This window comes from Triticum dicoccoides, chromosome 1B (genome assembly GCF_002162155.2).
Source record: "Triticum dicoccoides isolate Atlit2015 ecotype Zavitan chromosome 1B, WEW_v2.0, whole genome shotgun sequence".
Lineage (NCBI taxonomy): Eukaryota > Viridiplantae > Streptophyta > Magnoliopsida > Poales > Poaceae > Triticum > Triticum dicoccoides.
In genome coordinates, this window is record NC_041381.1 from 64,173,085 (window position 1) to 64,186,335 (window position 13,251).

General features: G+C 46.6%; 1 long non-coding RNA gene across 1 annotated transcript; it reads right to left on the reverse strand.

Moving 5' to 3' along the window:
- Positions 1–6,608: 6,608 nt before the first annotated feature.
- On the reverse strand, positions 6,609–8,279 carry LOC119301372. The gene is made up of 3 exons (XR_005147027.1): positions 8,209–8,279; positions 7,211–7,279; positions 6,609–6,958 (listed from the first exon to the last, which is right to left on the reverse strand). It is a non-coding gene; the product is annotated as an uncharacterized LOC119301372 (long non-coding RNA).
- Between the last annotated feature and the right edge of the window lie 4,972 nt (positions 8,280–13,251).

Genomic DNA, 13,251 nt, shown 5'->3' on the forward strand with positions numbered 1-13,251 from the left:
TTATCATTTCTCATTGTATGGAGTGAACCGAGACAGCAACTAGCTGGACGTGGAAGTGTTGTTCCTGAAGGTACTGAAATTGGAGCGGACTTCTCAGGCTCAATTATCGTTTTTGTACTGAGTAGTTGCATGCATAACGAAGTTAGATGTTTGAACTATGAATCTGTTTTGCATGAGAAGTATGAGGTTGTGCTTGAGAAGATCTCCAGGCTGGAGGAGATGGCTTCTCTATTAATTTATTTTCTCCCTGAAGGTAAGTACAGTGTGCAATACTCTCTATCTTTTGGAGGATAACAAAAAACCAACTTCAGTACTCTCTTAAGACAACCATGTGTATTATACATGGCTCGGACATGCTGGCGGATGTCCGCTAAGTATTTTGGGAAGGGAATGAACAACTCTTTCAGAATAACAAACAAGTACTACAATATAAGGAATAAGTACATCCATCTTATATTTTTTTCACCTTGAAGAGCACATTACATTTGTTACGAGTTGAAACAATTTGTGTAGTTTATATTGGAAAGGCATCATGAAGGTGATGTAGATGTTTTTTTAAATAATCTGATATCTTTTGGTTTAAATCACATAGCACACAGGTATTCTGCTAGCTATATAAAAATAGTAACATTAGAACTAGACGTGTATTCTCTTTAGCTACGCCCTCTGTCCCAAAATAAGTGTCTCGACTTTGTACTAAAGTTGAGACACTTATTTTGGGATGGGGGAAGTACATTATTATAGTAGTTGTAAATACTAAATAGAAAACTTTCAAGTCTTTCATTTTTTCCAAACTATTCATCGTATGAGACATAACAAAAAGCATTTGATCCATTGATGTGCAATACCAGACTCTATACTAACTTATACTTTTGCTCCACATAATTAAACCTGTCAATAATCAATCTACTCTGTAAAAATGAAGGCTTGCAACTATTATATGACAACAATGTTGTTTTTGGTACATTCTCCTTCAGTTATGTGTTTCGATTCCAATTTGCTGGTTTACAAATCTTATTTATTTGTTTCTTTGTCAAATGAAGTATGAGTTGCTATGTAACATTAAAAAAACTCTGTTTATCCAGTCCTTTGTTGGGATGTATTTGTAGCATGAGATGTCGAATTCAAAGCAACAAGGCGACTAAAGGATGGGGTTATGGCAAGGAGGCACACACATGGATGATCGGTGAGGTCGCTAGAGCTTATGAGAGCGGAATGGATTCTGTCGCCACGATGTTGAATGGGATGTGCACCACTGTTTTTGTACCTATATTAAAGTATATTTGTGTGATGAGCAGCTACAGCTTGTGTTTGCAAATATGTTCCTTTTTAGCTTTAACCATTTTTTGTGAAGAGAATATTTTGTAAACCAGTGCAAACTTTGCCTAAATTACCATCCATTTGGCAAAATGTTAAAGCAGATTAGATCAGTCCTCGCAATAATCATTGGAGTTAAGTTTCAATCCATTTATTCTATATGTCCTCTTCAGTACCTTTCGTGCCAAGGGGAAGTGTTTGTGTGCACTCCGAATACTAATGCTAGATGTTCTCTTCAAGAGCAAAATTAAAATGATTATATTTGGACATTTGACCTTCGAATGATATGCTTATTGGAAATAGTAACGTACTTAGTTATATCTGAATTAATGCAATTGTTGTTCCATGGCGACGCACTTATTAGTATACCAAATAGCTATGACCTTATAGTTTTACCGTCTCTACTGTCATTGTGTTTGGATTTTCCTTTCTTATTATGTTTCTACTCTTAGTACTTGCTCTCTCATGTTCATGCTCTTAGTACTGAACATAATGCCAATATAAGTTTTTATGTTTTCATGAATGCACTGGACACGATGCGGCCTTATAATCTCACGACCATATTGAACTTCATGATGTCTTGCTTTTGGTACAGTTGAATATTTTTTTCTTTTTCTTGAACCAGAGAATTCGTTGTCCTGTTGAATACGTGCCCTAAACAATGTTTCCTACTAACTTATCATTATATGCTTGACCCAAACGTTGGGACCGGCACCCTCGCGCCAAGGCGCGGTACCGATCTAGTGTACTATATGTCAAGCACATGGACTGTATTCCTAAAATCCCTATATTAAACCTGAATCTCATTGCTTGAGCCCGCGGTCCATCTTCTGGCACCCCACGGAACCATGCCCTAAAAATCTGCGTCCATTAGATAAGAACCAATATTGTTGTCATTTATGGTGTGTACCATGTGCCCCTTTGGTGTAAATTACCGATTGTTATGATGTGTGAATAGAAATAGATATTGCATACGCAATACATATACCGTGTACATGTTTACAACGAGTTAAATGACCTAACATGCAAGTTAAAGGAGCTCTTCCTAGTCGAGCTGAGCTGGCCTGACTCGGCTTCAATTCCGCTACAAAGGAATAGCAAAAGGTCACTTGGCATATTTATATCGGTGGGCACATGGAGAACTCGAACACGACCAACTGTGACGTGCTCCCTGACGAAGTGAATGTCGAGCTCAATATCCTTCGTCCGTCGGTGATGGACAGGGTTGGCAGCGAGGTACACCGCAGAAACATTGTCACAATAGACAAGTGTAGCCTTGGTGACCTCACATAGCAACTCCTGAAGTAGTTGTCGTAGCCAAGAACACTCCGCAACGGCGTTGGCCACTGCCATGTACTCAGCCTATGCGCTCGATCGTGAGACCGTGGGTTGTCTCTTAGACGACCACGAAATCATAGAAGGCCCGAGGTAGACACAGTAGCCGTAAGTGGAACGTCGAGTGTCGGTACACCCAACCCAGTCGGCGTCGGAGTAGGCGACGAGGCTAGTGTCAGGTGATGCCGTCAGGGTGAGACCCATAGCTATGGTTCCATGTATGTACCGGAGAATACGTTTCACCAGAGCCCAATGTGTATCACAAGGAGCAAGCATATGAAGGCACACCTGCTGGACATCGTACTGAATGTCCGGACGTGTCAGTGTGAGGTACTGAAGCGCACCGATGATGGAGCGGTAGAAGGGAGCGTCGGACGCCGGAGAACCCTTGACGGCGGACACCTTATCCTTCGTGTCGACAGGCGTAGGAGCAGGCTTGCAGTTAAGCATGTCCGCTCGCTCCAGAAGCTCGTAGGCATACTTCTGATGGTGCAGGAAGAAGCCAGTGGCCCGGCGCACAACCTCGATGCCGAGGAAGTAGTGGAGAGCCCCCAAGTCCTTGAGAGCGAACTCGGTGCCAAGACGAGTTGTGATCTACTGAAGGAGCGTTGGCGAGGATGCCGTCAGGATGATGTCATCGACATACAAGAGGAGGTACGCGGTGGCGGTGCCCTGGTGAAAAACAAACAGGGAGGCATCAGACCGTGTGGACCGGAACCCCTGCTGCTGAAGGAAGGCTGCTATCCGCTGGTACCAGGCCCGAGGCGCCTGATTCAACCCATAGATAGAACCGGAGAGCAAGCACACGTGGTCCGGATGGTCGGTGTCGATGAAACCAGTAGGCTGTTGACAGAACACCTGCTCGTCGAGATGGCCATGCAGAAAGGCATTAGACACATCGAGCTGGTGACCTGGCCAGGCGCGAGAAATAGCAAGCTGGAGGACAGCGCAAATCGTGCCCGGTTTGACAACCGAGGCAAAGGTGTTAGTGAAGTCCACGCCGGCACGCTGGCAGAAGCCGCGCACCACCCAACGCTCCTTGTAGTGCTCGAGAGAGCCATCAGGGCGAGTCTTGTGGCGGAACACACACTTGCCAGTGATGACATTGGCACGGGGAGGCCGCGGGACAAGCTGCCACATAAGGTTGCGCTGCAGGGCTTCAAACTTCTCATGCATCGCGGCTAGCCAGGTCGGATCCCGAAGGGCTGCACGAGTGGAGGTGGGGAGCGGAGACGGTGCCGAGGTAGACGCAGCACACGTGTACTCGTCAGATAGGTAGCGCATGCTAGGACGAAGTGTCCCAGTCCGAGCCCGAGTGACCACACCGGCACTACACCACAACACTACATCCCTGACAACTAGGTTGGACGGGAAAACAGCTTCCACCGATAGATAGTCGGTCGGGAAAGACTATTGCCGACCGACTATGTCTGTTGGGGAAAGTCCAGATGGGAAAAGCCTTTCCCGACCGACATATCTTTCCCGACCGACTGTTTGTCACCTATGGTGTAACTTTCCCGACCGACAGTCTGTTGGGCCTACCATGGGCCTTTCCCGACCGACAGTCTGTTGGGAATTGCCATGAGCCTTTCCCGACCGACTATCTGATGGGGTTGTATTCCCGACCAACAATCTATAGGGCATGCCATGTGCTTTTCCCGACCGACTATCTGATGGGGTTTGTTTTCCCGTCCAACTTTTTGTTGGCCCTGGCATTAGCTTCCCTAAACGACTTTCAGACATGGTTTTTTTCCAACCAACATCCAGTAGCCCTCCCATAGCTTACATTTGCACTACCAAGAAAATATCAATCAAGACATTTCATAACAATAATGTGCATGTCCTCCAGCAATAATAAACCATTACCAGACAACAAAAACACATATTAATTAATTTCACATGTAAATACTTCATCCGTTATCAACATAATGACTTTCAAAATTTCCCATAAGCTAATATAGCTAATTAACTGGACGAAACATTATGGTTCATTGTCTCAAACACAATGTGGGTTTACAAAATGATAGATAAAATTCATCACCAATGATTCAATCACCACTACACAAAATATCCTGAACCGCCGGCTTTATGGTTCCTCCTCCGCTTGCATGTCTTTCCTGCAAAATGTAAAGAACTTGCCATTACATTCTTACATTCATAAATACAATGTACCATAAAAATTGGATAAAGCATAGCATTGACAACAGCTATTACTTCACAAGGCAAGCAAGTACCAAAATACCTACTCAAGAAGGCACTCCATTCAAGTATAGGTAACCACTAGAAGTAGACGCAAGCCTTGCCACACCGCTTTTCATTGTGGACCCGCTTTTATCTCTCTTATTCCTCACGTTCGATGACTCAATGCACATATGCATGCTGCTCGTACTTATGGCCATGGTGCACATATATAAGGCACTCGTGACAAAACTTCAAGAACATCATAGATTACTTTATTCAAATAGAATATCATGAAGTTTGTTTATTGAGTGCTACACTTTAGTGTGCTCAGTGGAAAGTTTTTTTTACAGTAGAAAAAGGAAAAAATGCACACCTGATCCAAGTCACATCATGATTTTCTGGGAGAGCTTACCACCATGGGGGAATGGTTATAGAAAAACCGGAGACTTGAAGATTTCTTTCCTTACCTGATCATCACCAATTTCCAATAATAAATTAACTATGGAAACATAATACATGTGCAACATTAGTAAGCAAACCAATTTAGGACAGTGTGAGGAAAGTGCAAACATTATTCTTCATCTGCCACAGCAAACATTATTCACTGGAGCTAGAATAAGGTAGAAAATCCCCAGGATACAATTGGAATTGGTTCCTGCTTGACTACTACTACAATACTTCCAGTACTTCCAGTTTACCTGGGAGGTATGATGAACAAATTTCTCAATACTTACCATGCTTTGATAAAAGCTAATTGCAATGTTCAAAAGGAAATTCTAGTGATAGAGTAATATCAAAACATGAAAGTACCAACTAAAATACCCATGCGATTTGACATATATAAGTTGCCCTTTCATATTGGCCTTTAGAAAGGACAAATGATACCAGATGTGGCATACAAATGACTAAAAAATAAAATCATATTCCCAGATACTATGCTACTCCAGTATCCAGGTGGCATGTAAGCCACTATGTAACTGGCAAAGACAATTGAGAATTCAGATGAGAGATATTGCCACATTGGCATGAGAGGAATTAATCATTCAATGCAACTAAATTTCAGAAAAAGAAGTTATTAAGCAGAGACAACGGAGCTTGGATATTACATTAATACATAAATGAATCTTCCTTGCAACTTGCTTGGATTTTCATCGACCTTGTATGCATAGGTAAGAGAGAATCTGCACAAACAAAGATTAGAGATTCGGGGGATTAATGAAAAGAGAGTAGTACGATAGAGAGAAAGTGGACAAATCAGTAGGAAGTAGGAATAGTAGCACACCTAGTCCTAAAAAATAGGGACCGGCCTCACTGAGGCATGGAGCTGCTCGTGGTAACATAGCAGCGGAGTTACTTAGTTGAATAACGTACGTGGGGAAAAATATTCCACGGCTAGCACAAAACCTGTGAAGTATGAAGACAACACAATTACATCTACATGAGGAGCAGGCTGCGAGGTTGGCGGTATTTACCACGGTGACTTTCTATAGGTCAGGCTTCTAATAGTGGCCCACCGAAAAGTTATAAGCTCTGTGCACAAAAAAAAAACAGGGACAAGGAACCATTTACGAAATGCTGCATGTATTTCCTATGTAACAAAGAAATAATAGGAAACTGGAGATGTGTTTATTGGACTAGCACATAGTTCTATATGCTAGTCAGAAGTAAGTGAGGGCGTTCTACATTGTTTGCTGTATCACTGCACTAGGACATCAAAACAAACGACAAAGTTAAAGATTATGTTTCACTTTGTCATTCAACTTGATGACAACAACTTGTACAACAAAAAAATATCAGGTCGTTAACAGCAGATGCTTTACTTAACTATAGCTTGTTAAAAATAAAGCTAAAAGTCTGCACAACCATGCATACTTTTGTATGCTAAAAACCCTTAGAAGAATAATATAGAATATTGAATCCCTGATTCTCAACTGAACATTTACTAAATGCATTGTAAGAATCTGGCAAGCCCTTGTAGTACTTCTCCGTATGCCTACATGCAAGTGTACATATGCAACGCGTTACATCAGATATCAGCAAGTACTAACATCTAATCTAAGATGTTTAACATATGGGGTGTTGTACCTAGGTGTATCCATCGAATCTTTGTCCATGCTAGTTGCACCTGCACACATGATTAATAGTGAATTTAAATGCCTCACACACTGTCCACACACAAAAAAACTAGAAATTTCAAAATGTGAATAGAACTATGAAACTGAAACAAAAATCAAAATCAAACCCTTTCTATGTCTCGCATGTGGATCATAGGAAACAGAATAGGTGTTCCAGGAATTGAACTTCATAGGAAACAATTAAGTCTAGCAAGAATTCATTATATCATTATCAAACAGTTTCTAACAGTATAAGAAAAAACCTTTTGGAAATCCACATGTCGTTCGGATCCCGCTGGTTAGTAGGTTTGGCCCCCTTCTTTTGCCAGGCACTGCTTTCAATGTTCACCAACAATATTATACATGTGGTGTCATACGTTGTCCACACACAAAATAACAGGAAAAGGCAAAATCTAAAATATACAAGTTCAACCGAAGTTGCTGCTCATCAAGGAATAGCAAGAGATTATGCAAGTCAGGTACAGTACTGTTATCATGACAACTAGGAACTAAAGGTGCCACGCTGAATTGGTATCTTAGGGCCTGTTCGGCCGCTCTCCGCGGAGCGGAGCCGGCGGAGCGCCCTTTTAGCAGCTCTGCGTATTATACCTAGCAAGCCACTCCGCTCCGGCGCGGAGCCGCGGAGCGGAGGGAGTCCGAACGCGGCCTTAATTTATGGGCGGAGGCAAGATCTGAAACTGAACCAGAATCTCAAGTTTCGGTTTGCCTTATAATGTATTATTGCTACACAGATAATTATTATTCTTGTACATGATCTCAACTTGTCACAGGACATCATTAGCATTTTCATATATTCTCTCGGATCCCACTTTTCAAAGCCAGAACAACATTCAAGAGTCTAAACTATGGTGACAACCCAAGGTTCAGAGCAATAATTATATCATTAAAATCAGTCTAAATGTGCCATTTTCCACAAAGTATCATCATAGTTAAGATCTATAGCTAAGTTCTATGTTCCAAATTTAAGCACTATGCTAGTTACTTATGATGACAATACACTAAGCAAATTTCTTTTGATAACGAAGGTCAACCAAATTGACCACTATGCAGAAGGTGTGCTCATGCATAACAACTACACTGTTTTCTTCTCAAAGCACATAGTACGTGCAAATTAGCTTTCAAAATCCACACATAACATAAGCAGGAACATGTGGAGGGGGGAAACAATTCTTCCGAAGAGAAATCGTTGTATTGCTGTGAAATAGCTAACAAATAGCTAACACACGAGGTGGATAAAGACCTTGCATTAGAAGGACTAAAACCAACCCACTGTGCTAGTTGGATCTGGAAGAGGCATCTTGGAGCATACCTTCTTGGCCAGCAGCACCTCCAGGAGATGGTGAGCTTGGGCGCGAACGAAAAGGGAAGCTCCCGGCAGGGTTTGGATGGCGACGACAAGACCACCTATGCGTGCAGGGCAGTGCAGTGAGCGATGGTGAAGGGAAGGGCGCACAGAAAGGAGGAGAGAGCACCTGCAGACGGAGGGGGGGGGCGGAGAAAGCACTTACCGGTGGAGGCGGTGGCAGTATGGTGTACGGGGTACCACCGGCGGCAGTGTGGAGTGGGGTCAGCGGCGGACGGGAGGGAGAGAGGGTGCGACGGCCCCGCCGGCTGGAGAGCACGTGGCCGGCGTGGAGAGCAGCGTGTGCGGCGGAGGGAGAGCTCGAGCGGGGGCGGTGGCGGATGCAGAAACTGTGTGCCATATCTGAGGGATTTGGGGGGTGAAGGGGAAAAGGGGAGATAGGGTTTTTCGTGGGCTGGGCTCATTTCGGCGCCAACTGTTTCACGTTCCCGCGTGCGCGACTGATCGGCCCAATTAGCCACCAACAGTTGGTCGGCAAAAATTACCGACCGCTAGTTCGATGGAAGCCTTTCTATTCCCGACCGACCATCAGACGTGAAATATACCAGCATTCCCGACCGATTGCTAGACGCTACAATTGTGTATTCCCGACCTACTGACTGATACAAGTTTTTCCGACCGACTGTGTGTCAGTATAAATGAGTTTTCCCAACACACACCGGTAGGGAATTCTGGTGCATGGTGTAGTGCGGTGAGAGGTGCGGTCGCAGCAACGGGGGACGCTGAGGGGGCCTCGGTGATGGGGGCCGTTGAGGAGGCCATGCTGACAGGGGCCGCGATGATGGGGACGGCCGAGGGGGCCGCGGCGACAGGGGCCACGGCGACGGGGGCCGCGGTGGGGACCGCAGCGATGAGGGCCGCGGCGACGGGGGCGGCCGACACGGGGAGCGCGGGCAGGGCCGAGCTCGGAGCGCAGCTGAGGGGTTCGCTAGAGGTAGAGGCAGGGGCGAACCGCGCCACGAGAGACGCCGAGGGTGACGGTACCTGCTGAAACGGGAACACCAGCTCATCAAAGTACACATGCCATGAAGTGAAAACGCGGTGGGACACTGGATCATAGCATCGGTAACCTTTGGTGTTGGGAGTGAGGGAGTCCTGGATTAGGGGGTATCCGGACAGCCGGACTATATACATCATCCGGACTATTGGAGCGTGAAGATACAAGACTCAAGACTACGGCCCGTGTCCGGATGGGACTCTCCTTTGCGTGGAAGATAAGCTTGGCGATCCGGATATTATGTTTCCTTCCTTGTAATCGACTCCGTGTAAACCCTAGCCCTCTCCGGTGTCTATATAAACCGAAGAGGTTGGTCCTTAGAAGGCCAATCACAATTACAATCATACCATCATAGGCTAGCTCCTAGTGTTTAGCCTCTACGATCTCATGGTAGATCTACTCTTGTACTACTCATATCTTCAATATTAATCAAGCAGGAAGTAGGGTTTTACCTCCATCGAGAGGGCCCGAACCTGGGTAAACATTGTGTCCCTCGCTTCATGTTACCATCAGCCTAAGACGCACAGATCGGGACCCCCTACCCGAGATCCGCCGGTTTTGACACCGACATTGGTGCTTTCATTGGGAGTTCCTCTGTGTCGTCACTTCGAGGCTTGATGGCGCCTTCGATCGTCAACAACACGGTCTAGGGCAAGACTTTTCTCCCCGGACAGATCTTTGTGTTCGGCAGCTTCGCATTGCGGGCCAACTCGCTTGGCCATCTGGAGCAGATCGATAGCTACGCCCCCGGCCACCAGGTCAGGTTCGGAAACCTGAACTACACAGCCAATATCCGCGAAGACTTGATCTTCGACGGAATCTGGCCTGTGCCAGGAGCGCCGGACAGTCACGACGAGCACGGCCTAGACCTGCTGTTGGACAACGCTCGGGATATCACCCCTGCAGTAGCCCCAGATCTAAATCCGGAGCAGGTTACGTTGCCTAAGGATGGAGGGGTGGACCCCGCCCTGCAGGCCGCATACTCATCGGCGGTGGAGCCGAACATAGGCCTCACCTCTGTGGAGGCCTGCAACCCCGGGCCCCCGGACTCGTATCCTGTTGTTGGTTCCGGTCCGCACACCCTTGAGCCAGCCAGCCAGGTTGGGCTCCCGTAATGGAGTTTATCGTTGCGGACATCTTCCAGCACTCGCCCTTTGGCAACATGCTGAACTCATTAAAGTCTCTCTCTTTGTCAGGAGGCTCTGGGCCGAACTATGTCCGGCTTGAGTGGGAAGCAGGCGACGACGGAATTCTCTGCCCACCCACCACCCACTTCATTGCCACGGTCGACAATTTAACCAACGTGCTTGACTTCGACTCCGAAGACATCGATGGTATGGACGAGATGCAGGAGAAGCTTCAGAATCTCTGGGGCGCGGGACTACTACCTCGTCACATGATATATACATGGTGGATACGCCCAAGGAGGACAACGGCGATAAACCGGAAGATAAAACACCCGGGCGAAAGCCAAAACAGCGGCGCAGACGCCGCTCAAAGTCCAGCAACAGTAAAAATAGCGACAAGAGCACAGGAAGGATCGACATACCAGTAAACCCCGAAGGCAATAACGACCACATGGACCCAGCGATGGAGCAGGCCGAGCCAGGTCACACCGAACCGAGTTTGGAGCAGACGCCCGATCACAATGATCCAGAGGGACGAGCTCATCAAACCGCCCCAGGACAAGAACACAGTCTGGACGATGATGTGTTCGTCATTCCGGAAGGACGTGTGGAACGAGACAACCTCCACGGAAAGCTTATGGCCACAACTAGAAGTCTAAAGAAGTAGAAGCAACGGCTCAAAGCCGCATAGGAAACGCTCAATTGCAGATGGAATAAAGTGCTAGACACTGAAGAACGATATGGCAACGAGCGCCATACAAAGAGCTACCCAAAATGCAAGCTACTGCCAGAATTCGACGATGAGGCCGTTCCACCAAAGAATAATACGACCAGGAAACCAGACGTACCGCTTCACAACCGCAACAGAACGGCTACTGACGCCGCGCACGATCTACGTGAACATCCGGATAAGAAAGCCGGTGCAGCCAGGTCCATCTACGGATCTAAAGGACACACCCCAGCGAGGGTTTATGGTTACGAAAACGATCATAGAAGCCAAATACCAGTTTGGAATAAACACCGGACACAACAACAGCCGACCGCATGCCACAGCGCGTCCAGATACAGAGGGGCTGCTCACCCCCTGTGCTTCACCGAAGAAGTACTGGACCATGAATTCCCACAAGGTTTTAAACATGTGAACATAGAGGCATACGACGGAACGACAGACCCAGGGGTCTGGATCGAAGATTTTATCCTGCATATTCACATGGCTCGTGGGGATGACCTCCACGCCATCAAATACCTCCCCCTCAAGTTGAAGGGACCAGCTCGACACTGGTTGAAAAGCCTTCCCGAAAATTCAATTGGGAGTTGGGAGGAACTCGAGGACGCTTTCAGGGCCAATTTTCAAGGGACTTATGGCCGACCTCCGGATGCAGACGATCTAATTAAGTCACATAATCCAACAGCCCGAAGAGTCCGCCCGCAAGCTTTGGAACAGATTCCTCACTAAAAAGAATCAAATTGTCGATTGTCCGGACGTCGAAGCCTTAGCAGCATTCAAACACAGCATCCGCGACGAGTGGCTCGCCCGACACCTCGGCCAAGAAAAAGGACATGTGGTGAGACACGGTTCGCCGAAACTTCCGCCGGCGCCCCCAAGAGCCCCCCAGCGCGCGGGGTTTTGCATGGGTTTGCCGGCGCTATTTTGACGTCCTGGAGGGCGCTGGGGGCGTGGCTGGGCCGTTTTTCGGCGAGAAGCGCCGTCCAAGGCTAAAACCGAGCTTAAAAAGATGTCCTGGGGCGTCCTGAGGCGTCCTGAGGGGGGGGGGGCGGCTGGAGATGCTGTTATAGTCTCATTTTGTGTTGAGAAACTTGCCAATGACAACCTTTGTTACGAAGAATATTTGCAGATGATCACCTGTCCCGCCAACTTTCTCCAGCCGTAACATTAGCTCCTTTTAATAGATTATATTGGTTGTGTGTGTTGAAGTAGCTACCCGGCCCACAAAAATGTGATATGTTAATGTTTTGGTCCAGATTCTGCGCACACAAAAAATATTCTAAATGTTGGTTCTTGTTGTTGTTTTAGACTCAACATGCGTTAATGTTTAAGTAGCACTCCTGTGAGCATACAATTGGGCACTCGTAATCTTGACGTACAGAATTACTTGATTTTACTAATACGAAACCTAGCTAGTCTAAACAGGCACCAACAATGGTCAAGAGGAAAACAAAAATCAAATGCTATCGTAATCACATGATACCACGCTGTCATTGAGTGAACTATGAAGACGTGGTACCCCCACCCCAACCATGCATTTAAACACACTGCATCACTCTATCTGCAACATTTATTAGTGCCTCTCTCCTGCATATGTTGTACTTCAGACATGTATTTAAGCAAGAGGACAAACACGCATGCGTACAAAATTTATGAGACATGGCTCACGCCCGGACGACATATTTCGTGTGCTTATTCTCATCCAGAAATAAGGATGACGGTCACTCCCGGGCGCTCTCAGAGTTTAGTCGATTCTGGTCGTCCGATCCGTTTGCTTGATGCGTTCTCGTCCGTCGGATCGATCCCTTAGATGATCTGGGCCGCCGGATCATAACCGAGCCCCTGTAGCAATGAACAGTTTCACTTCGCGGTAAATATCTGCTGCCACCGCCGGTTAATACAGCACTCCGCCAAGGGCAATTTTGGGATTTCACCTAGGTCGGTGGAACGTGCCCTTTCCCGATTCCCTGCCCTCTCCCCAATCGAAGAGACACGTAGGGTTCAACCTCTCCTCGCTTCTCTCCCGCATCTCTCTCTCTCTCTCTCTCTCTCTCTCTCTCTCTCTCTCT